The 25777-nt window shown below is 38.3% G+C and overlaps 1 protein-coding gene and 1 non-coding gene across 2 annotated transcripts in view; one reads left to right on the plus strand and one right to left on the minus strand.

Annotated features, from left to right (window-relative positions):
• The window catches only part of PDE4B (phosphodiesterase 4B), a 663597-nt gene that overhangs the window by 66071 nt on the left and 571749 nt on the right, over nucleotides 1–25777 (plus strand). The gene's annotated exons all lie outside the window — the stretch shown is intronic.
• Nucleotides 9086–9157, minus strand: TRNAG-GCC (transfer RNA glycine (anticodon GCC)). Its single transcript has one exon. It is a non-coding gene; the product is annotated as a tRNA-Gly (tRNA).

Raw genomic sequence — 25777 nt, forward strand, 5'->3', positions numbered from 1 at the left:
TAAAGAACCTGCCTGACAATGCAGGAGACATAAGAGACATGGGTTCAGTCCCTGGGTTGGGAAGAATCCCTGGAGAAGGAAATGACAACCCATTCCAGTATCCTTGCCTGGAGAATCGCATGGACAGAGAAGCCTAGCAGGCTACAGTCCATGGGGTCGCAAAGAGTTGGGCACGACTGAAACAACTTAGCACATCAGTTCAGTTCAGTTCAGTCACTCAGTTGTGTCCGACTCTTTGCGAAATCATAAACTGCAGAACACCAGACCTCCCTGTCCATCACCAACTCCCGGAGTCTACCCAAATGCATGTCCATTGAGTTGGTGATGCCATCCAACCATCTCATCCTCTGTCGTCCCCTTCTCCTCCTGCCCTCAATCTTTCCCAGCATCAGGGTCTTTTCCAATGAGTCAGTTCTTCATATCAGGTGGCCAAACAATTGGAGTTTCAGCTTCATCAGTCCTTCCAATGAACACCCAGGACTGATCTCCTTTAAGATGGACTGGTTGGATCTCTTTGCAGTCCAAGGGACTCTCAAGAGTCTTCTCCAACACCACAGTTCAAAAGCATCAATTCTTCGGCACTCAGCTTTCTTTATAGTTCAACTATCACATCCATATATGACCACTGGAAAAACCATAGCCTTGAATAGATGTACCTCTGTTGGCAAAGGAATGTCTTTGCTTTTTAATATGCCGTCTAGGTTGGTCATTAAACTTTCCTTCCAAGGAGTAAGTGTCTTTTAATTTCATGGCTGCAGTCACCATCTGCAGTGATTTTGGAGCCCAGAAAAATAAAGTCAGCCACTGTTTCCACTGTTTCCCCATCTATTTGCCATGAAGTGATGGGACCAGATGCCATGATCTTCGTTTTCTGAATGTTGAGCTTTAAGCCAACTTTTTCACTCTCCTCTTTTACTTTCATCAAGAGGCTCTTTAGTTCTTCACTTTCTGGCATAAGGGTGGTGTCTTCTGCATATCTGAGGTTATTGATATTTCTCAAAGCAATCTTGATTCCAGCTTGTGCTTCCCCCAGCCCAGCGTTTCTCATGATGTACACTGCATATAAGTTAAATAAACAGGGTGACAATATACAGCCTTGATGTACTCCTTTTCCTATTTGGAACCAGTTTGTTGTTCCATGTCCAGTTCTTACTGTTGCTTCCTGACCTGCATACAGGTTTCTCAAGAGGCAGGTCAGGTGGTCTGGTATTCCCATCTCTTTCAGAATTTTCCACAGTTTCTTGTGATCCACAGAGTCAAAGGCTTTGGTGTAGTCAATAAAGCAGAAATAGATGTTTTTTCTGGAAGTCTCTTGCTTTTTCAGTGATCCAGGGGATGTTGGCAATTGATCTCTGGTTCCTCTGCCTTTTCTAGAACCAGCTTGAACAACTGGAAGTTCATGGTTCATGTATTGCTGAAGCCTGGCTTGGAGAATTTTAAGCATCACTTTACTAGCGTGTATTTTGAATTGTTGTAGCAAAAGGAAATAGTAAAGTGTTCTGCAGTATTCTTGCCTGGGAAATCCCATGGACAGAGGAGCCTGGTGGGCTTCATGGTCTTGCAGAAAGTCGGACACGACTGAGCACACAGCACATACCATTATTGAAGAACTCAGACTTAAAACCCAAAGACTATATGAAGCTAAGCTTTCATTTCAGTGTAGTCTTGCAGATGAATGTTACATTATGAAAAATTGCAGGGAAGCTATATTTAAGACTATACTGGCTATAAGTGAAACATTATTTATTCTAACTGAGGTATTAAGGAGATATTTCCAAAGTTTAACCCATTGTATTAATGCATTCATGCAAGGCAAAGTTATTGAGCACTGACTATATATCAGGCACAAAAATATGCACTAAAAAATAATATGCGGTCTTTCAACAACTCACTCCATGCTAAACATTATGCAAAATAATGAGAACAGAGGCAGATAAGAATAACCTGTGCCCTCACATAGCTGACAGTCAAAAGGTTATGTGTGTTTCTGTACTCAGAAACATACTCATTCCCTTAAGACTGTCCCAGGAGAATCCTTAGGGAAGGTATTTAAAAAGATTAATTTGGTGGTTTCTCCTCCATTATTTGGCTTCACTTTTTGGAGCTAAATACCCCAATTCCTACATGGGAATCCTACACCCGTATAGGAATTAGAGTCGTATTCAAAGTACATAGGTACATTGAAGAGGCCTTCACATGGGCATCCTCAGAAAATGGGTAGCATCTAGTAGGATGCATGGGGGCTGCACAAGGGGGCTGAGGAAGGTGGAGGAAGGTGTCCCAGACAGAGGGCGGTGAATGTTCTAGGTGTGGGTGTGTGAAAGTGCGTGATTGTTGGGGAGATGATTAGATTCCTAGGATCTCAGTGGTAAAGAATCTGCCTGAGATGCAGAAGACGCAGGAGACCCACATGTCCTGCATGATTCTTTACCACTAGTGCCACCTGGGAAGTTAAGTGGGAAACTGAACTTTCCTTTCCAACGTACAGTTATTTAGAGTGCCCACGACAGTTTCCCACCACTAAAGTCATAGGTGGCCACGAGAGGCACCCTGTGTTAACAGTTAAAAACATAAGCTGTGTTTTGGACTTTCAGCTTTTTTACTTCCTAGCTATCTGACTATCTGACTTGGGGCATTGTCTGCTAGTATATCTAAATTTGACTTTATCATCTTAAAAAAATAAGGCTAAGATTTCATAAGAAAGTGCATTTAATCACTTTGTTAGATTATTTTTAAGTCACTAGATGTTTAAAGATAGAATATATTTTTTCCAAGCTGCTTTTTTCCCCCTTACATTTGCAAATAAGAAGTTTTGTACTCAAACATCATTCTCCCACATTTTTAAAGGATAAAGATATATATTTTTGAAAGCAGTCATCTAAAATTTTCTTTCAGTTAAATATAATTATTCTAAAAATGTCGTATCTCTGCATATGTTTGCATGGTAAAATTGAATATTACTTGCTTGTTTCTAGAGTGTGACATAGTGGGAATAAGACAATTATAGATAATTCTGGTAACAAAGTTGCCATAAAAGGTTTATATGAGCAGATGACTTAGTTAGATTTGTTTGTTTGTTTCAGGTAGTTGAGTTTATTTTTTCCTGGTTTTTACTTTCTGTTTCATCTTGAGGGAAACAAAGTACCATCAAACTGCATGTACCTCAAACATTTCTTATCTGTGTCTTCAATATATAATCATAATGCTTGGTACATCTGAAACACCTGACATCTGACATTCATAAATTGCTTTATAAATGTGGATTTAGGCCTTGTGGACAAGAAGGCAAAAGCAGTCGATAGCATAAGAACATTTATTGGATACTAATGAATGTACTGGTGCTGGAGGGGCGCTGCAGGAACTAACAAAATTGAGAAAGAAAATTTTTTCTATGCTTTCAAGTAGCTTACAATTTAGCCAGGCAATCCAAGCACAAATATTTTTTTGAAGAGGCATAAAAGTTGGGCACATGGGAATGTGTTCAGAATTGCCTTGGTGATAGGTTACTGAAGAAATGTATTCTCAGAGCTGGAAACTTGGAGATTGTTGTGTTCTTTTAGATAAATGGAAGCTTTCCAGTTAAACTGGTTTACCATTAACTGGCAGCTGAAGATGGTTTGCAAACTCATTTTGTTTTGAATTTGAAATTCAAAAAAACTGAAACAAAACAAAAACTAATTTGGGTTTCTTATAATCTCTTTTATCACAGGAGTTTTGTTTCAAGACCTCTTAGTAATCAAATCGAAAAGCCTGCTTTTTTTTTAACATGTAGTTAAAAACATATAGTTATTTTCCATTTGACCATATTCTTTGAAAGAACAGCAACTGAAAAAGGAAAATAAAAAAGAAGCAGAGGGAAGACCCAGGACATCCTATCTTGCTGCTTCTTGGCTCCAAAGTCAGAAAGAAGATGTGTATAGTGGTGGTGGTTTAGTTGCTAAGTTGTTTCCAGCTCTTGTGACTGCATGGACTGTAGCCTGTCAGGCTCCTTTGTCCATGGGATTTCCCAGGCAAGAATGCTGGTTGGTATTTCCTTCTCACTTTATATATATTTATATATATCTCATTTTTAATATTCATACATATTTATATATATTTAATTTTATATATTCACATCATGTATAATGTGTTATTTATATATATAATGTGAATATATATATAATGTGAATATATATATATATATAATGGAATATTACTTAGCCACAAAAATAAATAATTCCATTTGCAACAACATGGATGGACCTAAAAATTATCATATAAATAAGTCATCCAGAGAGACAGATATCACATAATATCACTTATATGTGAAATTTAAAATATGATACATACTCATAGATGTAGAAGACAAACTTATGGTTACCAAAGGGTAAAGCGGGAAAGGAAGGATAAATTGGGAATTTAGGATTAACTGATACACACTACCATATATAAAATAGATAAACAAGGACCTACTCTGTAGCACAGGGAACTATATTCAGTATCTTGTAACAATATATAATGAAAAGAATCTGAAAAAATGTGTGTGTGTATATATATATGTGTGTGTGTGTGTGTGTGTGTGTGTATTATATATAGAAAGCTGAATCACTTTGCTATACACTAGAAACATTGTAAATCAACTATACTGCAACAAGAATTTGTTTTTCGCTGCACCGTGTGGCATGAATGGGATCCAAGTTCCCCGACCAAGCATGAAACCCATGCGGTGACAGCAGAGTCGTAACCACTGAACTGCCAGGGGGGTCCCTAAAAAATATCTCAAAAACAATGGTGTGACCAGCTGGACAGCTTTCCAGATTCATAAGCAGAAGAATGGACCAGTTGTTGTTTTCATTATAGAACTGTTAAAGAATTCTGAGGTGAAAGTGATGTGTAAAGCAGCTCTGTTTTGGAGTAGTTGTTCTTAAGTTTGTATCACTTCAGTGGGTTGTAGTTTGACATACACAGTGATAACCATACGCTTGGACAATCCCAGTTGTTGAATTTGCAACTGCAATGGAGAGTTCTGCTCAAGCCCCCGTCTAACTAAGGGACCTCTCCACCTATCATTTCTGTGTTCTGTGTTTCTCTGACATGACAAACTGTTTTCTATTTGTACTGAAACAATTTCTCCTGATCTGGATAATAAATATCTTGGCATCCAACAGAACCTCCAACATAGTATCTTTGGCAGTTTTCAGAAGTGAATTTATATGACATACTTCCTTCCACAGTTGTCAACACTTGCAAATGATTTGTTAAAGCATATAAGTTTATTGCAGTATAAATATAAAATACTTTTATTTTTCCAAGTCTAAATATTTAACCATGCTATGTGAAATCCCTGTTAGCATCCCTTAACAGTATCTTCGGAGAAGGCATTCGCAGCCCACTCCAGGACTCTTGCCTGGAAAATCCCGTGGACGGAGGAGCCTGGTAGGCTATAGTCCATAGGATCGCGAAGTCAGATACGACTGAGTGACTTCACTTTCACTTTTCACTTTTATGCATTGGAGAAGGAAATGGCAACCCACTCCATTGTTCTTGCCTGGAGAATCCCAGGGACGGGGGAGCCTGGTGGGCTGCCATCTATGGGGTCGCACAGAGTCGGACACGACTGAAGCGACTTAGCAGCAGCAGCAGTAGCAGCAGCAACAGTATCTTGAATAAATTCTGTAGCTTTCTATTCATTTTCAGTTATTTGACTTAGTTCAGTCTAGTTTAAAACTCCACTCTCATATCTGATCAAAGCGCCCACCTTCTATACTGAAGACTGGAGCTGTAACCCTTACTTTATTGTAGGGGTGAGGCACAGCTGTTTCAGAGAAGCCTTCTCCAGTTTTTATTCTAAGGTTGAGCTCTTTTGGTTTGGGGAAGGGTGGGCAGAATGCATGAAGGCCGAGATCTTATGTTGTAGCTGGTTTTGTTTTGGTGATGCCAGGAAGTGCCTTTGCGCTCATTGTAGTCCATCTTGGATCTGGCTGATCCTGGTAGCCCATTAGTTCGCAGGGATGTCTATACCAGTGCTGTGCATGTGGTCTTTCTTTGGTACTTTATGTTTGTTCCTTTTATCCTTGAGGACCCTTTTAAACTGAGGAAGTCTTATCTTGAGTTCTACATCTCGCTTCTGTGGATGTGTATCCCATCAGAAAAATCCACGAGAACCCTCAAGGTCCTCTCCAGTGCTTCTGATGAGCTTAGAGAATAGAGGGTTCCCTTCTAGTTCTTCAAAATGCAGTGTACTATAGTGTCTTTAAGCTTTGCTACCCTGGCCACTTCAGTGGGCTTTCTGGCTTCAGAAATCTCTTTTCCAGGAAAAGGTGTCAGGCTGTATGATCACCTATCCCTGTAACTTTGGGGACCGTGTTCCCTGTCATCTTGCTCAACTCTGTGGCAACCCTCAAGCTAGCCTGCCCATTCCTTGCTCCATTCAGCCAGGATGGATGTCAGGACTTGCTCTTCCTGATCAAGTCTCTGGGAGCCTCTTACTTAGACACACAGGACAAGGAGAGACTGGCTTATCTCTATGAACTCTGCACTCTTCAAAGCTTCTAGGGACAGATTGCAAGCATCAAGAGACTTGGTTGAATATTTAAATATTTGCTAAATTATATTTTAACAAATGGGAAGATGGTGAGATTTTAGAAAGAGAATGGACCTTCAGGTGAGAAAGTATAGGACATGGTTGGGCACAAAGCAATATTAATCATCCAGTTTGGTTGTGGCATAGGGAGGTAAGTTGTAGAAAGGAGAACTATTTGGGTTACATTGTTGACAATCTTGAATGCTAGGTTGAAGAGCTTCAATTTAATTTAATTTAGGGAGAGTAATGAAGACATTCGGTTTCCCTGGTGGCTCAGCAGCAAAGAATCTGCCTGCAGTGCAGGAGATGCGGCTTCGATCCCTGGGTCAGGAAGATCCCCTAGAGAAGGAAATGGCAACTCACTCCAGTATTCTTGTCTGGAGAATGCCATGGACAGAGGAGTCTGGTGGGCTACAGTTCTTGCGATCATAAAAGTTTTAGACATGGCTTAGTGACTCAAGAAAAACAAATGAGGACATTGTTTTTAACCAGGAGAGAATTCGAATTAGGATTTTGTTTAAAAACTGTTATTTTGTCAACTATGGGTCCCTTCCTTAGCCTTCTTCTTACTGGGTGTCCCTCAGTGACTGTCTGACTGTAGCGGATTGGACATCTCTGGAGTGTGGGACTTGTTGAGGTGTCATGGTTTTCCACAGGTCCCAGTAGCCTGTACGTGCGGGACACAGCTGCATTCCCTGTCCCTGCTTTATTGTCATTCCCTTTCATGTAATTATAGCATATAGGAAACTCAGAAAGAGAGAGTAGTAACAGAAATCCCGAAAATGGAACTTCTTTCGTACGATGCTGTGCTCTGCTTAGTCATGGTCCGACTCTTCGGACTGTAGCCCGCCAGGCTCCTCTGTCCACGGGATTCTCCAGGCAAGAATACCAGAGTGGGTTGCCATTTCCTCCTCCAGGGGATCTTCCTGACCCAGGTGTCGAACCTGAGTCTCCTACATTGACAGTCGAATTCTTTGCCACTGTACCACCTGGGAAGCTATATAATATCATCATTCAGTACCAAGTCCTTAGCTTTAAACATCTGGAAACTCATTTAATAAGAGTTTTGTCATATAATAAGAGTTGAATAAGCTCAAGGGGACAACCTCACTGAAATTGAATGAACAGAGACCAAATTATTAACAAATTTTGGGAACTCATTAATTTTCAAATCAACTATGAGGTGTAATTTTTAAACAGTAAAATGGACGCACTTTTAATGTACAATGTGATGAATTTTAAAAGTGTGTAGAACCGTGAAAAATCAACCAGAGTTAATGTGTAGAACTTTCCATTATCCCTCAGAGTCCTTCTTGCCAAGTTCCAGTCACTTCCCACGCCCTACTCTCAGCCTCAGGCAACTACCGACAGGCTTTCTCTCACCAAAGATTAAATCTTCTTTCTAAAGTTTGGTATAAATGGAATCATGTACTATATACTCTTTTGTGGGTGGCCTCTCTTGTTGAACAAAATATTTCTGAGTTTCATTCATGTTGTTTGACATGTCGTTAGTTCCTCCACTTTTACTGCTGACAGTATTATATCAATACACTAAAAATTATTTAGCCACTTCCCTGATGATGAGTATTTGAGTTGTTGCCAACTATTAGCTATTATAAATGAAGCTACTCTGAATGTTTATGTGCAAGCCCTTTTGAGAATGTAAACATTCATTCTTTAATCATTAAGTGTGATGTTAGAAGGAGTTTTTGATAGATTCATTTTCTGTTGCTAGTTTTCTGAGAGGTTTAAAACATTTTAAATCAGGAATGCTTTTTCCAGCATCTATTGAAATAATACCATGTATTTTATATTATTAATGTGGTGAATTACATTGATTGATTTTTGAATGTGAAACTAGCCTTACATTCCTGGGATAAAACCTTCCTGGTTATGGTGTATACCCCTTTTTGTATATGGCTGGATTGTGTTTCCAAAAATGTTTTGAGTTTTTTGTGTCTATATTCATGAAGGATATTGATCTGTAGTTTTCTTGTTTATTTTCTCTGGCCAGCTAGGGTATCTGAGTTATGCTGGGTTCATAAAATGTTTTGGAAATATTTCCTCATATTCAAATATCTAAAGAGTTTTTATTGCATTAGTATTATGTTCTGCTTAAATATTTGACAGAAATCTTCAATGAAGCCATCTGGGTTTCAAATTTTTGTTGTTGTTAAGATTTTAATAATAAATTCATTTTGTTTAATTTATATAGGATAAACACAAGCAAAGCACACACATCAAAATTAAATTTTCCAAAGGCTATGATAATCATACATACCTAAAAGCAACCAGAGAAAAATAAGACATATGTAGAGAAACAAATATGAGAATGATTACAGACTTCTCAAACCAGCAGTAAATAGAACAACCTCTTTAAAGTGAAGAAAGTGAAAGTGAAGTTGCTCAGTCGTGTCTGACTCTTTGCGACCACATGGACTGTAGCCCACCAGACTCCTCAGTCCATGGAATTTTCCAGGCAAGATTACTGGAGTGGGTTGCCATTTCCTTCTCCAGCGGATCTTCCCAAACCAGGGATCGAACCTGGGTCTCCCACATGGCAGGCGGACGCTTTACTGTCTGAGCCACCAGGGAGACAATAAGCTTTATTAGGACCTAAAATGCACACATTTGTTATCCTGGGTACTGACTTCCTAATACCGCTGGGTGGATTGCATTAACTATTGAAAGCTTTCCTGGTGAGCATGGAATCAATATTAACATATAGGGAAATGGATATTTTCAAGGGTTTGTTTGCTTCAGCCAAGAAAGTCTTGTGAATATGGTCAGTTTCACAAGTATGCTCTCCCCAAGTTGCCCCACCTCAGATAATTACAGCCTTGCCTTGCAGTAGGTCATGCTAAATATCTTGGAGGCATCCTTGATATCTCGCTTTCTTTCGCGTATCACCTAATCTCTCAGGAAATTCTGTCAGTTCGACCATCAGAATCATCCACTCTCTTATTATTTCCATCACCACAGGGCTTGTCACCATTAACGGTGCTTGTTGTTACTATTTTGTGCCTAGACTCTTACAGCTCCCTGTTTTTTCTACTTTCTCTCTTGTAACCTGCACATACTCCTCTCCCCAATTTAATGTTGATGTAGTACCAAAGTAATACTGTTAAAATTCAAGTCAGATCATATTAACCCTCTGCAATGATTTTCCGTTTGATCCTGAGTCAGAGCCAAACTCCTGAGAATAGTCTATAAGGCCTATATAGACTAGCCTCAGTTGCTTCTTTTTCCCATCGTATAAGCATTCCAGAAACAGCAGTGTCCTTCCATTCCTCAAACACACCAGGCATGCTTTCACTCCAAGGATTTAGCATATCTGTTTTCCTTGTTCTTTGCTTTTTGCATCTGGTATACACATTTCTCCTTTTGCCAGCAGCAGGTGTTTATTCAAAGCCACTTTCTTAGATGGACCTAAAATCTGTTTTATAGAGTGAATTAAATCAGAAAGAGAAAAACAGATATTGTGTATTAAGGCACATGTATGGAATCTAGGAATCTGGAAAAGTGGTACAGATGAGCCTGTTTGCAGAACAGAAATAGAGATGCAGAAGTAAAGAGTAGACACGTGGACACAAGTGCAGAAGGGGAGGGTGGAGTGAACTGGGATATTAGGATCGATATATACACACTAACATCTGTAAAATTGCAAGCTCTGTAACACAGGGAGCTCAGCTTGGTGCTCTGCGATGACCTAGATGGGAGGGCTGGGAGGAGGCAGGGGAAGGGAAGTTCAAGAGCAACAGGAAATATATATATATATATATATATATGTATACATACATATAGCTGATTCACTTCACAGTACGGCAGAAAACAACACAACATTTTAAAGCAACTATATTTCAATTTAAAGAAGTCACCTTCTCTGCTAGGATTTCCCTCATCAATTTATTTGTTAGTCACTCAGTTGTGTCTGACTCTTTCGACCTCATGGACTATAGCCTGTCAGGCTCCTCTGTTTATGGAATTCTCCAGGCAAGAATACTGGAGTGGGTACCAGTTCCTTCTTGAGGGAATCTTCCTGACCCAGACATCGAACCTGGGTCTCCTGCATTGCAGGCTGATTCTTTACCATCGGAGCCACCAGGGAAGGTGGCGCTGGTGGTAGAGAACTTGCCTGCCAATGCAGGAGATGTAAGAGACTCAGGTTTGGTGCCTGGGTTGGGAAGATCCTCTGGAGGAGAGCATGGTGACTCATTCCAGTATTCTTGCCTGGAGAATTCCATGGACAGGGGAGACTGGCAAGCTATATTCCATAGGGTTGCAAAGAGTTGGACATGACTGAATCAACTTCACAAGCACATCAATCTGTTTAGAATTATATCCTTCTACCTCTCTGTTAGTCTCCTTCTTTTCTCTATTTTTTTTTTCAATAGAATTGATCATCATCCAACATAGCCAAATATCTTATTGCTTTTTTGTTTGTTTTCTTTCTGACCTGCCTAGAATGTAATTTTGATCTGATTTCATCACTAGAATGTCTCTGTTGCCTAAAACTTCATTAAGAGCATCATACATACTCAAGAGGTATTTGTGGAGTAAGTGAATGTTTGAAGTCAGTTTTTTTAGTTCCCAGATATTCATGCCTTGCACACTCAGTATTTCTTTTCCATTGGCTGAGTTTTACAGAAAACTTGCCAGGACCTGACTTATGATTCCCCCCCTTTTTGAGACTTAACTTTCTCTTTCTGAGGGCAGTTACACAATACCCATATCCAGGGTAGAGCATTCTTTTGTTTTCAGACATGTTTTCCTGGCTTTGTACATTAGTTATTTTGCATAGACTTGAAAGTGCCCAAATAAAATCAGGTATATACCTCTTGGAGTGTGTTATTTCTGCTTAGAATTAATTCATTATTTGCAGTTTCTTTCTGTAGGTTTCATTCTCAGATGGCAACTTTAATTTAAGCTTCAGAACTCGTAGTCACCGATAACCTCTTTGAATGTGTTAAAATTGAGTTCAGTCCAGCTGTGAACATTTGAATTTATATAATCAGTGTTTATCCTTTGCCACCTCCTTGTTATAAATGGTGCGGTGAACAGGCCAACCCACAGAAACCTATTTTATCCACATGAAGCTGAACAGTAATTCTAATAATATCATTGTACCTACATGATTTTTAAGTTTTTTTAAAATTAGGAAGTCTATTCAATTTCTAAGCGGCTGTGAGGTCTATCTGGCTACTAGTTCCAAGTAATTGATTTCACAGATATTTTTGAAATTAGCTTAATGGCATGTTGGGGATTACATTTACATGGGACATTTCATTATCTTGGATAAAATGTGACAGTGTTGATTAAATGTGGAATACAGGAATAAGAAGTTCAAAAGCATGAAGTTGTAACATTTAGGATTATTTCTGTAGCGTTTTCATCCTTCTCGCATACAAACATGTGGCCCTTCTTACCAGCTTGTATACAAAATTCTCTTTCTTTTGTGCCTGTATCACCTGGTTAGCAAATCAGACATTAGGATTGACCATTTTAATATTTAAAAGACTAGCAATTTTGTTAACAGAAGGACAGAGAATTTACCACAGAATGGCAAAGGACCACTCTTGCAGTCCTAACTTTGTTGATCAAGCAATCTCTTAATGGAGGAAATGAGAGACAGGAGATACAGTTAAACTCTGAATTCTGATCTGGAACATTTGTGAAGACAGTCTATGTTCTTGCCATCATGATACTTAGCTGTGGTCCCTTAGAATCACACAGTGATCTACAGACAAAAAGATAACCATTTCATCCTGTAAAAGAATGAGCAAACTTCTCATCTCATGATCAGATTAAACTGTGCAATGCCACTGGGCTGACTCAATAACTCTGCAGTGGATTGTGTACATGTGTCTGTCTTGATTCTCGTTAGCCTTCCTTCGAGTACCTACCAATCCCCATTCCATAGTAGAGCATTATTGAAAGAGATGAGAAGAGGGAGACTTTTGCTCCCATTTTAGACATGTTCACCTCTGGTAGTATGTGAATGCTTAGTTTTCTCTGAAACTGTTTGAGTTTTACCACTTATTGTACTGCCACACTTTATCATCCATGTATTTAACCTCAGATATTTGTGTGCTCTCTTCTCTGCTCAGTATTTCTAAACATTTACAGATAACCTGGAACCTTGACAACCTTTATCCACAAATATAAGGAGAATGTTTAGATTTTATATTCAATGATGTAAAATAATTTATATAAAATATTTAAATTATCTGGATACCCATTTTCTGTTGACTTATCATTTATGTTGGAACAAAGTAAAAGTCAACTGACATCACAGTAATTACTGTGAAAGTTTTGCCTTTGTTTGAATTGGGAGAATTGAATCTTCACAGGATAACATTATATAGATGTCAAATACAAAAGAATATGTACCATACCATGTTGATCTTGCATATGAATGTGTTGGGTGATGGGTAGATTCCATCTTTGTACGATTGCAACATTCTTTCTTTATGCTGTTCAATTCAGTGAAGATATTTTCATAAGCTGTATTTAAGAAACATGGATGTTGCATTTATGTTCTTTGTCACATAAAATGACCAATTGGTTGTCCAAAGGAGTTTGCTAGTAAAAAAGGGAAATTATGAAAATTAATTAATGATCAAAATATGCTTAAATCAATGGTAATCAAACCAGTAGTAATTGACATAAAATATGTAAATACTGTAGATAAATAGAACTTTCTACTAGTTTACTCAGTTTTAGAAAAACATTATATATCATGTTAGCTTAATGTGGTTAAGTTGATTGGTAATTGTTTTGTAATTTCAGTGAGAGGAAATTTCTCCACTTTCCTTATTTCTGTGTAGACATGTACCATTAAAGAAATATTCCTGCTATCTTATTCCAACCCTCATTCTATCCACAGAGGTAGAGTGGATTGCCTTGTTGGAAGATAATAAGCATTGATTCATCATAGGTTGTGGCTGCTCAGTAGACCCTAACTTTCTTCATGTATGTTATCCCGAGATTTAGACTTGGAAGAGCTGAGCAGGGAATGCTTGTCCTAACACTGAGCCAGACTATTAGTGCTTTATCAGTATGAAAAATGATGTTTCAATTTCCATCCGTCTGTCTCTTTCTCTGGACTGGTTCCTGCCTTGGGAGGGAGAGGAATTAATCGTTATTGAGTATCTTAAACCCTGACAGTTTTCTTTTCATTTATTTTGTAAATTTGTTTTATTTTTAAGACTATATTGGAGCAAAATGCAAAGGATTTCATTCCTTTTTAATGTTATATAAATATAAGGTAAATTATAATGAAAATAATTTAAGTCAACCCCAAGAATCCCTGATGATGGTTTCTCTTTCATATGCATCTGTATGTTACTTTAAGTTAGAAGAAATCTGAGATAAGAGAATTGTCATTAACATTCTCAAACTCAAAAAATACTAAAGCAGTATCTCTTGAAACCTAAAAAATAAAGTCAATTTTAAGAAATATTTTTAGAATATAGATAGTAGTGATAATAGCTAGTTTTAAAATTTTCCTGAATTCACCATAAAAAAGCCCCAAAGCAGGTAGGATAGCAATGCCACAAATCTGTAGAAAGTATTTGTAGCAAAATTAGCTGATGAGGTATGAATTCCAAAATATGATCAGATTAGGTAAAAACACCAATAGCAGTAACAACTACATCATAACAAGTTCTCCATCTGATTACTCATTTCCTGGAAATACAGCCTAGAAATATGTTAAACCCCACTACAGGAACTCAATCAGCATGTTCTGGGTTATGGGGAGAAATTGTCTTGGAGAAAGTTACCTTTAAAAAAGAACTGAAAAAATAAAAAAAGAATAGACTAAAGAGACTTCAGTGACACTGCAAAGTCTAGATTATGTTAGGATCTTGATTCAAGCAAATTATAAAAAAATAGAAAATATGAATATATTTGATTATATTAACAAATTATCATTAATTATATTTTAAAAGATGTGATAATGGTATTATGGTCATTTAAAAAATAATTCCTAACTTTTAGAGATGTATAATGAAATATTTATAGTTAATATAATGTCTTTTGTTTTTGTTGTTTTGTAGCTAAATTCTGTCCAACTCTTTGCAACCCCGTAGACTGTAGCTCATCAGACTCTTCTGTCTGTAGGATTTCCCAGGCAAGAATATTGGAGTGGGTTGCCATTTCCTTCTCTAGGGGATCTTCTCAACCCAGGGATTGAACCCTCATTTTTTGCTTTGCGGGCAGATTCTTTACTCCTGAGCTACTTGAGAAGCCATAATGTCTGAACAGGAGGAAATAAAATGGTAGAGGAAGATTGGCAGTTCCCACAACTTTTTACCAAATCCAACTTTGCATGATGAGAATAGTTTACAGATTTGCTTCAGCCATTGGAGTGACTGAGATGTCTAATCTCGTGAGCTAGGACTTATCGGTGTCCAGCTGTAAGTAACATTGTCTTTTGGCTTTAACATATTGTATAGAGATATAATTTCTTATTTATGTCATACTTTCCACATGCTTGGGAAACACTAGACTAAATCGTAAATCTGACTTCTTATTCCTTTACCTAGGAACTCTATGGCCTACATCATTGCTCAGAATTGGTCAATGTCATTTTTTAGAGATACACACTTCAGAAAGAAGCAGATGCCAATCTGTCAATCAACACATATTTATTGATTTTCTAGGCATAGTGGAGGAGGGAGACTACATACTTTGCTTCACCATCTGTTCTCGTTCAAAATCCCTTTATTTATCCACTGATTCTGATATTGCAAATTCCACTGACACTGATATTACAGCAGTCACCATGCACTCAGTTCAGTTCAGTCCAGTCCCTCAGTCATGTCCGATTCTTTGAGAGTTCACAGACTGCAGCACGCCAGGCCTCCCTCTCCATCACTAACTCCTGGAGTTTACTAAAACCCATGTCCATTGAGTTGGTGATGTCATCCAACCATCTCATCCTCTGTCGTCCCCTGCACTCACTTGGTACTTATTTAATAAACGTTTCATGAGTGGCTAGCAAGTATCTGACTCAGGGCTGAGTCCTAGAGATTAAGAGCTGAATATGTGAGGCATGGTTCTTGCTCCCCTGTTCTTTCTTTTCTTAATGCTCAGTCTGTTAGTCTTCAGTGCTAAATTTGACATCAATGTCCTCTGCTTTATAAAAACTTTCTAATTCTTAAGGTTCCAGATGGCTCCCTAGACTCCCTCTGGTCTAAGCTTATTCCACCTCTTGGATAATTCACCAATTGCTGCTGCCTCTGATGAAATACAGCCCTTTCTATCATCATTTTCCATTCATTTAACAGTAGTTATTGTTGTTCAGTTGCATAGTTGTGTCCTACGCTTTGTGATCCCATGGACTGCAGCACGGTAGGCTTCCCTATTCCTCACCATCTCCTGGAGCTTGCTCAAACTCATGTCCATTGAGTCAGTGATGCCATCCAACCATCGTGTCCTCTGTCTTCCCCTTCTCTTCCTGCCTTCTATCTTTTCCAGCATCAGGGTCTTTCCCAATGAGTTGGCTCTTCACATCAGGTGGCCAAAGTATTGGAGCTGCAGCTTCAGCATCAGTCCTTCCAATGAATATTCAGTAGTTGAGCATCCTACTATGTTCTGGTCTCTAGGAACCCTGCTGTATAGTGAGAGACAGAGAATGGTGAACACTATAATGGCATGACGGGTTTCCCAGGAGGGGCTAGTGGTAAAGAACCCACGTGCCAATGCAGGTAGACGTAAGAGACCTGGGTTGGGAACATCCCCTGGAGAAGGAAATGGCAACTGATTCCAGTAGGCTTGCCTGGGAAATCCCATGGACAGAGGAGCCTGGTAGACTGAAGTCCATGGGGTCACACACAGTTGGACGCAACTGAAGCAACTTAGCATCATAATGGAACAAGAGTGTACAAGGAACAAAGGGAATTCTGAGTGACACTACTTGGTAGCTAAGGAAGGGCTTCACAGAGTATGAAAATTAATTTGAGTTTCAAAGAATAACATACAGAATTGGGTTAACATTTTCCTTCCACTGCCCCTCCCTCTTCCACATAGCTGGGTTTAGCCATATAGCACTCATTTATTTGAGTCATTGAATAAATATTTATCAAGTACCTACTATATGACAGGGACTCTACTAGACCCTGATTCAGCAGGTGAACAGGGTGCCAATTCAGCAAAGAGACAGTATGGCGAATACTGATAATCTGGGTCAAAGACGGGGAGTGTGATAGGATCAGACATTCACAGATCAAGTGCAAGTTCAAGAGGACTGGAACTCTCAGTCTGATTCCTGGAAGATGCTTTTGTCCTCAGAAATTTTGGGTAGGCTCCTAATCAGACAGCTTTGGAAGTGCAAGCACATAATGCAGGCGACTCATTTTCCACTCATTTCCAGGTATAATCAGTATCATTCATGTGGGTTCAAATTGCAAATGTATTATCTTGGCAAAGCTATTCATTTTGTGCCCTGGTTTCCATATTTTTAAAATGAAAATAAGTGTTACCATCATACAGATTCTTGGGAATATCAAACATACCTTATGTAACTCAAGAATGTTTGTCGCTTGGAAGGTGCTCAATAAATATAATCATTTAAACTTTGGGGATCTTGAACCAATGTTAGTTACAGCATTTCCAAAAGGATGAAACAGCAGGGATCTGAGAGAGTGTGTGTGTGTGTGTGTGTGTGTGTAAGAGTGTACATGCTGCAGAAAGAATCTGTGATAGTCACCAATCATTGTGGAGTTAAGTTTCAGCTGTCACTTTGCAGTGCTATGAATCTACATCAAGGAGTGTTGGAACTCCATCTTATTTTTCTGAGAGTGAGGTGACATGGTTCTGGTACATTTTTCAATAGCTGAAATCTATTAAAATCCACTCCTTAGAGTTTTTGAGGTGATATTTTTATGAGTTTATTTAAGTTTTAGTAACCAGAGTGCTTGGATAGAATTGCACCTATTACTTGCCTTTATCACATTTTAAAAAAAATGTGCAGTTTTGTGTATTTCATATGAAAGACAATATCCCAGTTTAAGTTATAACTTGTGATTTTTTTTCATCATCTCACGGAAATGCTCCCATAAAGGCAATTAGAGCCTTTTGCCTTTATCACCAGAACTTTGACTGCTTTCATTAGAGATGTGAAAATGTGAGTATGGTGGTGGGAAGGATTTGAGAACTGAGGCAGCTCAAATATGCCATAAGATTAATTTTAGACTAGGTATTTTTTCTATTCAGTGCTCACTTACTTTCTCAATTTTTATAGTATCATGCTAAGATTTAAAATATCCAAGACATTTTTGACCAGAGAGACAGAATTACTTCCCAAGAGGATTGATTCATTGTGCATTTATATTCTTCTCTAAGCTGAATAAATTTCAGAGCTAGGCCAAGAAATATGTAAAAGGTTTGCATAGTCTAACCATGTCTTTAGAACGAACATATTCATGCTCTTTGATGCTACTTTGTTTTCAAGTCGTGTCCTGGAATGCCCACAATAGCACATTCTGTTGCTTATTGAGCACAAAGTTATTTTATCAAAGGATATAATTTCTCAATAGTTTTCTACCGATCCCTCATCTCCCTTGCCACTGACCAAAAACAATAGCAGCAACAAAAACAGGCCAAGCCAAAACTAAACTAAAAATGTAAAGAGTAGAGGGTTTTAAAAAATCACATTCTACTTAGAACACATTAAAATCATCCAGATCATATTTGGGGTTTAACTAAAAAAAATAAATTCCCATCTGGGGTCCTTGATGGCACTCCATGGTAAAATGTCTTTGAGACTAACAAGAAAATTAGCAAAATTGTTTTAGCGCAGTAACTTATCTTTTAAACCAGCAATAACTAAACTTTTAGTGAGAGAAGAGGGACTGCATTTTCATTTTTCCCATGTAGACCAGATGGTTTAAGTAAATTAACAATAAGACGAGTATCTTATTGTCACCAGTGGGTGTGGCTAAGCCTGTCCTTGTTTAATTGAGAGCCATGGAAGATGATCAGAGTGTTTATTAATAGATAGCAACATGTTGTGACCTAGATAGGTTGAAGTATAAATAATGTTAATGGTCTAAAAGCCAAATCGGTAAAAAGGAAACTTATCTGGACAGTTGTACTTTAGGGATGGCTCTATTAGAGGAAGAACCATGCCTTAATCCTAATGTCCAAGGGCAGCACTTCAGCCCTGAAAGTGATCAACATTGAGATTCTGGGCAGATTATTTAGACTAGGAACTGTTTAGACCGGGGGCTAAGGTTCGAGGTACAGATTTGCTGCCAAGCACATGATAAAATCTCAGCTATTAGGGTGAGACCTACAGTCAGAACCCTTCAGATGGCAGAGAAATTTGATGTCCTTTGAGTATGCTTTACATCTTCACAAATTAAAGACAGAGTTGGTCCTGGACCTGTGGTGCTGAACAAGGACTTGCATATGAGAATTAAGATCTAAAATATTCCTATTCATGATTTATCCCTTAGTGAATAACAGTTTCTCTTTGCTCTGTTCCTAACTGATCTGTTAGTTTGACTGCTAACTAATATATAGGGTGGTGGTTAAACAGCCCTTTTGGTTTAGGACATATCCCTTCACTAGATTTGGGACCCAGGTCAGGTTGTTTAACTTCTCAAAGCTTCTGTTTCTTTATCTGTAGTAAGAGAATAAGAAAATTACTTCACAACCTGATAGTTAGCATTGATGTAAAATAGTTGGTTTAATGCCAGGCACAGGGTCATTAGAATTTGCACTCTATTTTTATTTCTAACTAGTTTGGCTAAAGGGTTGATACACAGGCATCTGTTGATTCACAGCCTACCATCATCTGACCACTCAATGGGTTCCTCCTTCTACCTCTTTTCTTGTGCCTGTCAGCCTGGCTGAACTGTGTGACACTTCCATAGTAAGTTTCAAGAAAAAAGACCTGTAACCATGCTTGCTGAGAAACATAACATCTGATTCCTACCTCTAGAGGTCTGTTTAATAGATTAATCAATTTTGCCTAAGCTTTGAGTATGATTTTTCTCTTCTGAATACAATATGGAGAGGTTTTTTTCCCCTCTGGATATGATTCTTTTGTGAAAATGTTGAGTGGTGTATTAAGAATAAGATGCAAATATGCTTTTAAAAAAGGGACAGGCGAGGTTAAAAATTGTTTTCTAAATGGTTGTTTTGGCTTCATGATTAATTTTATGGGGAAACCCTGAATATATACATTAAGTTATTGTCCAATTTCTTTTTGCTTATCAAATGTGGTTTTTAAAGATTTGTGTGGGCCAGATTTAGCCATATTTTAGAAAATGTAAATTTTTTAAAAAAGTTGCTGCCTACACACAAATTATTTAAGGCTTTGTCTGAAATCATTTTAGAAAAATAGTTATGTTTATGAGTAATGAAATAATGAATGCTTATGTTTATGAGTAATGAAATAATATGTACAATTTATTGAATAATTGTTAATAATTAATGACAAATAATGAAATACAGTCAAGATATAGATTCTAGCCTTGAATAATGGACAGTGCTTAAAATGCGATCATGAGAGATTCCTCTCAGTAAGGTTGGTGTTTCAGCTGACTCTGGGTTCACTGTGACAATGGGAAGTAACGAAAGAACAGTAGAGGTTTAACTGTACCTTACTTAGTACTTAGATCAAAGAGTTACTAACAATTCAGAACCATAGCAGCTCTGTAATCCTCAGCACTCAATAAATAGATTGCTGAAGTAAAGGTCAGTTTGCTTAATATCTAGAGAAAAAGAGAAAAAGGCAGCTATTTAGCCCTCACAGTTTTCAAAGGAGAAAAGAATGGAGGCGATAATGGATGTGGAATTTTTTCCCAGTCTTCAACCATTCAGCATGATTCATTGAATACTTATTGCATGCAAAGCACTAGGTGCAAAGTACTGTATGTTAAGCTTTGTGGAGGGATATGAAAAAAGTATTATAAAAGCATTCATGTAGCACATTTCAAGTAAAGGAAATTCTTTCACATACATCATCTCATGTAACCTTGACAACATCCCTGCGAAGAAGAAATACAGATGTGATTGTTTTTCCCACTTAGAGATATGATAGTTTAAGGTCTTATGAAATTAAATGATTTGTCCAGTTACCTGTAGCATTGGCATCTGGATTCACATCTTCATCTATGAATATTCATTCATTTGAAAATATTTACTGTGGTCCTACTATGTGCCAAGCACGGTGTCAAGTATTGGTGCAATGATAGAAAACCCTTGCTCACAGTCCAGATGGGGAGATGGGAAAATAATAATTCCAAGTAGAGAATGCTGGGCTCTGTGTGGGTGGTAGAGATGTCAAGTGAAATACACTTACAGTTTAGAGAGAGAAGTCCCTTTCACTCCAGCAAAAAATGCAGGGCCTTGACATCAATAGAAACATAGGCATAGAGAACAAACGTGTGGGTACCAAGGGGTGAGAGGGAATGGGATGGATTAGAGAGATCAGTATTGACATATATACAGCACTGGGATGAAATAGAGGATGTGAGTTGGTCTATAAAAAAAGCTGAGCACTGAAGAATTGATGCTTTTGAACTGTGGTGTTAGAGAAGCCTCTTGAGAGTCCCTTGGACTGCAAGGAGATCCAACCAGTCCATCCTAAAGGAGATCAGTCCTGGGTGTTCATTGGTGGGACTGATGTTGAAGCTGAAACTTCAATACTTTGGCCACCTGATGCGAAGAGCTGACTCACTGGAAAAGACCCTGATGCTGGAAAGATTGAGGGCAGAAGATGAGATGGTTGGATGGCATCACCGACTCAATGGACATGGGTTTGGGTGGACTCCGGGAGTTGGTGATGGACGGGGAGGCCTGGCATGCTGCGGTTCACGGGGTTGCAAAGAGTCGGACACGACTGAGCTGCTGAACTAACTGAGTGAGAACATGATCAACTTTTTGCAACCCCATGGACTGTAGCCCACCAGGCTCCTCTATCCATGGGATTTTTCAGGCAAAAATACTGGAGTGCATTGTCATTTTCTTCTCCAGGGGATCCTTCAGACCCAGGGATTGAACCCACGTCTCCTACATCTTCTGAACTGGCAGGCAGATCCTCTACCACTGCGTCACGTGGGAAGTCCATGAAGTTAAAAGATGCTTGCTCCTTGGAAGAAAAGCTATGACCAACCTAGACAGCTTATTAAAAAGCAGAGACGTTGCTTTGCCAACAAAGGTCTTTCTAGTCAAAGCTATGGTTTTTCTAATAGTCATTTATGGATATGAGAGTTGCACCTAAAGAAGGCTGAATGCTGAAGAATTGATACTTTTGAACTGTGGTGTTGGAGTAGACTCTTGAGAGTCCCTTGGACTGCAAGGAGATCAAAGCATTCAATCCTAAAGGAAATCAGTCCTGAATATTCATTGGAATGACTGATGTTGAAGATGAAGCTCCAGTACTTTGTCTACCTAATGAGAAGAGCTGACTCATTTGAAAAAACCCTGATGCTGGGAAAGATTGAAGGCAGAAGGAGAAGGGGGTGACAGAGGATGAATTGGTTGGATGGCGTCACCAACTCAACATGAGTTTGAGCAAACTCTGGGAGATAGTGAAGGGCAGGGAAGCCTGGCATGCTGTAGTCCATGGGGTCGCAAAGAGTCAGACACGACTGAGCGACTAAACAGCAACAAGGAGAACATACTGTATAGCATAGGGAACTCTGCTTGATGCTTTGTGGCGACCTAAATGGCAAGGAGATCCAAGGAAGAGGGGTATGCAGGTATATGTGTGGCTGATTTACTATGCTATACAGCGAGAAACTAACAACATTGTAGCGCAACTATACTCCAAAAAAAAGACACACAAGGCTTTGAAGTTGTGTGTGTGTGTGTATGGGGAAGGGGGTCAGGAGCGACAAAATAGACCCCAGGAAGTGTAAGATAAGGAGTTTTTAAGCATTAGAATGATCTACAAACAAATAATGAAGATAAATGTGGTAAAGTGTGATGTGTGGGTAAAGTGGGAGATAAGAGGCAACAAACTAGTTTTTTTTTTTAATGATCAGTTTAAAGCATTTATCTTCCAAATTAACTATTTTCTATGAAGCAATTAGCATAATAGTTATCATAAAACTTTCCTAAATTGTTCTTTTAGAAGACATTTAAAAATATTTGGGGAATTAATTAGGAATTTGATATAAAAGAACTCAATTGAATATATGAAAATGAACAATTATCTTTTGTTATCAAGATTTTTTTCATGAGATCAGTGATTAAGACTTATTTTCATAGAACCGTTGAGTTCTGCACATGTGTGCTGGGCTTAACTTGATTTGATACTTCACAAATGGAGCTAGAGATTATTGCCAAATTCTGATAATTTTCTTCTCCACACTTTATTCAAGGAGATTCTCTGTAATTTTTTTCATTTTTCTTTATGTTATATTCTGATCTTCATCCTATTGCAGTTAATTCATTTTGGTGGACAAGGAGTTCGGAAATTGATGCAAGGTGGAGTGAAAGGATGAATTTTTTCAGATTTAAAGGATAATATAGATAAAAAGTTTTATTATGTATTCTAAATCTCCATCTTTAAACTGAATTGGTTACTAATTGTTTTATTGTAGTTTCCTTTCTGGATTTCCTCATTACTAGTCAGTAGTACAGTATGATTTTTTTTTAATCACAGCATTTCTTTATATAATTTAAGGCTGTCCATCTTTACAAAAATTCAATTAACTAAAACACAGTCTCTTTTAAAAAAAGTGTCTGTTGTTTAAGATCATCAATTTTCTTATGAATATCATAGAATACAACAAAAAATACTTATCATTTTGTCAAATGACCAAAGCCAATATTCACAGATATGTCCATATATATAATATGTGTGTAAAATTTTATTAAGTTGACATTGATTAAATTAGAAGAGTAAAGTGGGTGTATATTTTCTTTACTATTAAATATTTTTTATTAGTGTCAGTTCATAACCCTAATCCTTTAGAGTCCTCTTCAGTAACTTATGTAAGTTATCAGTGGTCAGAGTTCCCAAAATATATGATCTTAAAACTGTTGATTAATACATATTTATAATTTATCACACATTGTAGATATATAGAATTACTAATCATTATTGTCTCTATTCATAAAATTTGAAATATTTTCATGGCTGGGAATCATAGTCTGAAAGTATGTTTCTGTGTAACAGTTTCAAATTAACACAATTAACAGAGAAGTTTTCAGAGTATAAAGTCACTATAAAAAATTTTAGAAAGTACTTAAATAATGAGAAAAACTAATTTGTTGAGTATTTACTATATGCCAGGTACTACCTGAACTCTTTTCGTACTTATCTTTATGTATATTATATGAGATAACTATTATTTTTTTAGAAATAAAGAAGTTGAAATGTGGAAAACGGATACACTGGTTTTTCTCTTCCTCTTGCCTTCCAATCTTCTATCACTGTTTCTATCGGCTGAACCCAGCCATAAGCCTTCCCATAAGGCTTCTTGGGAAATAGAGTAGTCAAAGCTCAATACTCCTGAAAGATACCCCAAACTAGGGATGGGCGAAGAGTGGCTCCCAGGACAAACAGGTCCAGAACTAACACATGCCTACTGAGCAGCAAGCACAGGTGTAGACTATTTTTGCCAAGGTTTCATATGAAATACTACTTGGTCATTCATTTCTTTAACAAATGTTAACTACCTGCTAGTGAATGTGATCGGAGAAGGCAATGGCACCCCACTCCAGTACTCTTGCCTGGAAAATCCATGGATGGAGGAGCCTGGTGGGCTGCAGTCCATGGGGTTGCTGAGAGTTGGACATGACTCAGTGACTTCATTTTCACTTTTCACTTTCATGCATTGGAGAAGGAAATGGCAACCTACTCCAGTGTTCTTGCCTGGAGAATCCCAGAGATGGCGGAGCCTGGTGGGCTGTCATCTATGGGATCGCACTGAGTTGGACACGACTGAAGCGACTTAGCAGCAGCAGCAGCAGCAGCAGCAGCAGCAGTGAATGTGATTAAGATATAAATAAAGATATAAGATATAAAATAAACTGCTTAGTAAGGGAAGAGTTAGGTTCCTAAATAAACACAGACAAAGCATAAATAATAAAAAGTAAATGTGTTTGGAGAGTGTTACAGAAGAACAGATGAGAAAAGATTTAATTCAGACCAGAGGAAGCAGAAGTGTGAAAGCTACAGAAAAAGAAAGTGGTTTGAGCTGGATTTTAAAAGAAATGGGAAGATTGGCTGAAAGCCAGGTAGGTAGGCTTTCAGGTACAGAAAAAGCATGAATAAAGACATTGAAATATTTAAAGGGAGTTGTTTATCAAGTACAGTGTTTATAGCTGGAGTACAAAGGATATGAGAAAAACTGGAGAAGGAATGGTCAATTCCACTTTAACTCAAGGTCACTCTGTATTTGAAGAGTACTGATTCTTAACCAGACTTCAGGACTATTTACCCTTGCAGATTAGTTACATCCATCTTTCTCTTCTCACTGCTTGCATAGACCAGTGCAGGTCTAATCCTATTCTTGGTCAGGGTATCTTCCTTGCCTTGTGTAAGGACTCTGAAATAGAAGGACAAAAGGGGAAAATGCGGCTGGCTTGCCTTCCCAAGCTTAGTATATGCTGCTTTCCCAAGTATTCAACTATAATACAGGAGAAGGTGATGCAATGGCTATATTTGAGATCTGACCAGAAAAGAGAATCTGAACAGTAACTCCAGCTATGCTGCTTCAGTTTCACTCTGATACCTGGACAGAATGAGTCTCCTATGATAACAGCCACTGAGGACACCTCTGCTGACTTTTGACTAGCGAGGACTCAGAATTTAAAGAAAAATGAATCAGGTCAGGACTGAGTATGTGGCCATCCAGACAATGTAAATCTGAGTAGCAAAATATTTCCCTGCCTACGCTTTCTCTGTTTGTTCCTCCAGATCCATTCTCTGCTCTTCTCCGTGTTCTAGGAAGCTGACCTCTAGGTTTGCCTTTTTGGTGCTCCTATCCTTTGGAATCCTGTTGATTTTGCTCCTTGGGAAGCATTAGTGGAAGAGGAGAGGGAAGATGAAGAGAGTAGAGGTGTTTATTACCCTCGTCTTCCCTCCCAGACCATAGTTTTGCAGAGGCCGTGTTCCTTTAGCTACTGCCAGATTGTCCCTCATTCTTGACTCTCTTATGAGATTTCGGTGGCACTGTACCCTTCCTTATCCTTTCTGGTGGAGGGGTGATAACAATTCCCCACTGTTGGTAGTCTTCAGCTGCT

Source organism: Ovis canadensis, chromosome 1 (assembly GCF_042477335.2).
Source record: "Ovis canadensis isolate MfBH-ARS-UI-01 breed Bighorn chromosome 1, ARS-UI_OviCan_v2, whole genome shotgun sequence".
NCBI classification, from domain to species: Eukaryota; Metazoa; Chordata; class Mammalia; order Artiodactyla; family Bovidae; genus Ovis; species Ovis canadensis.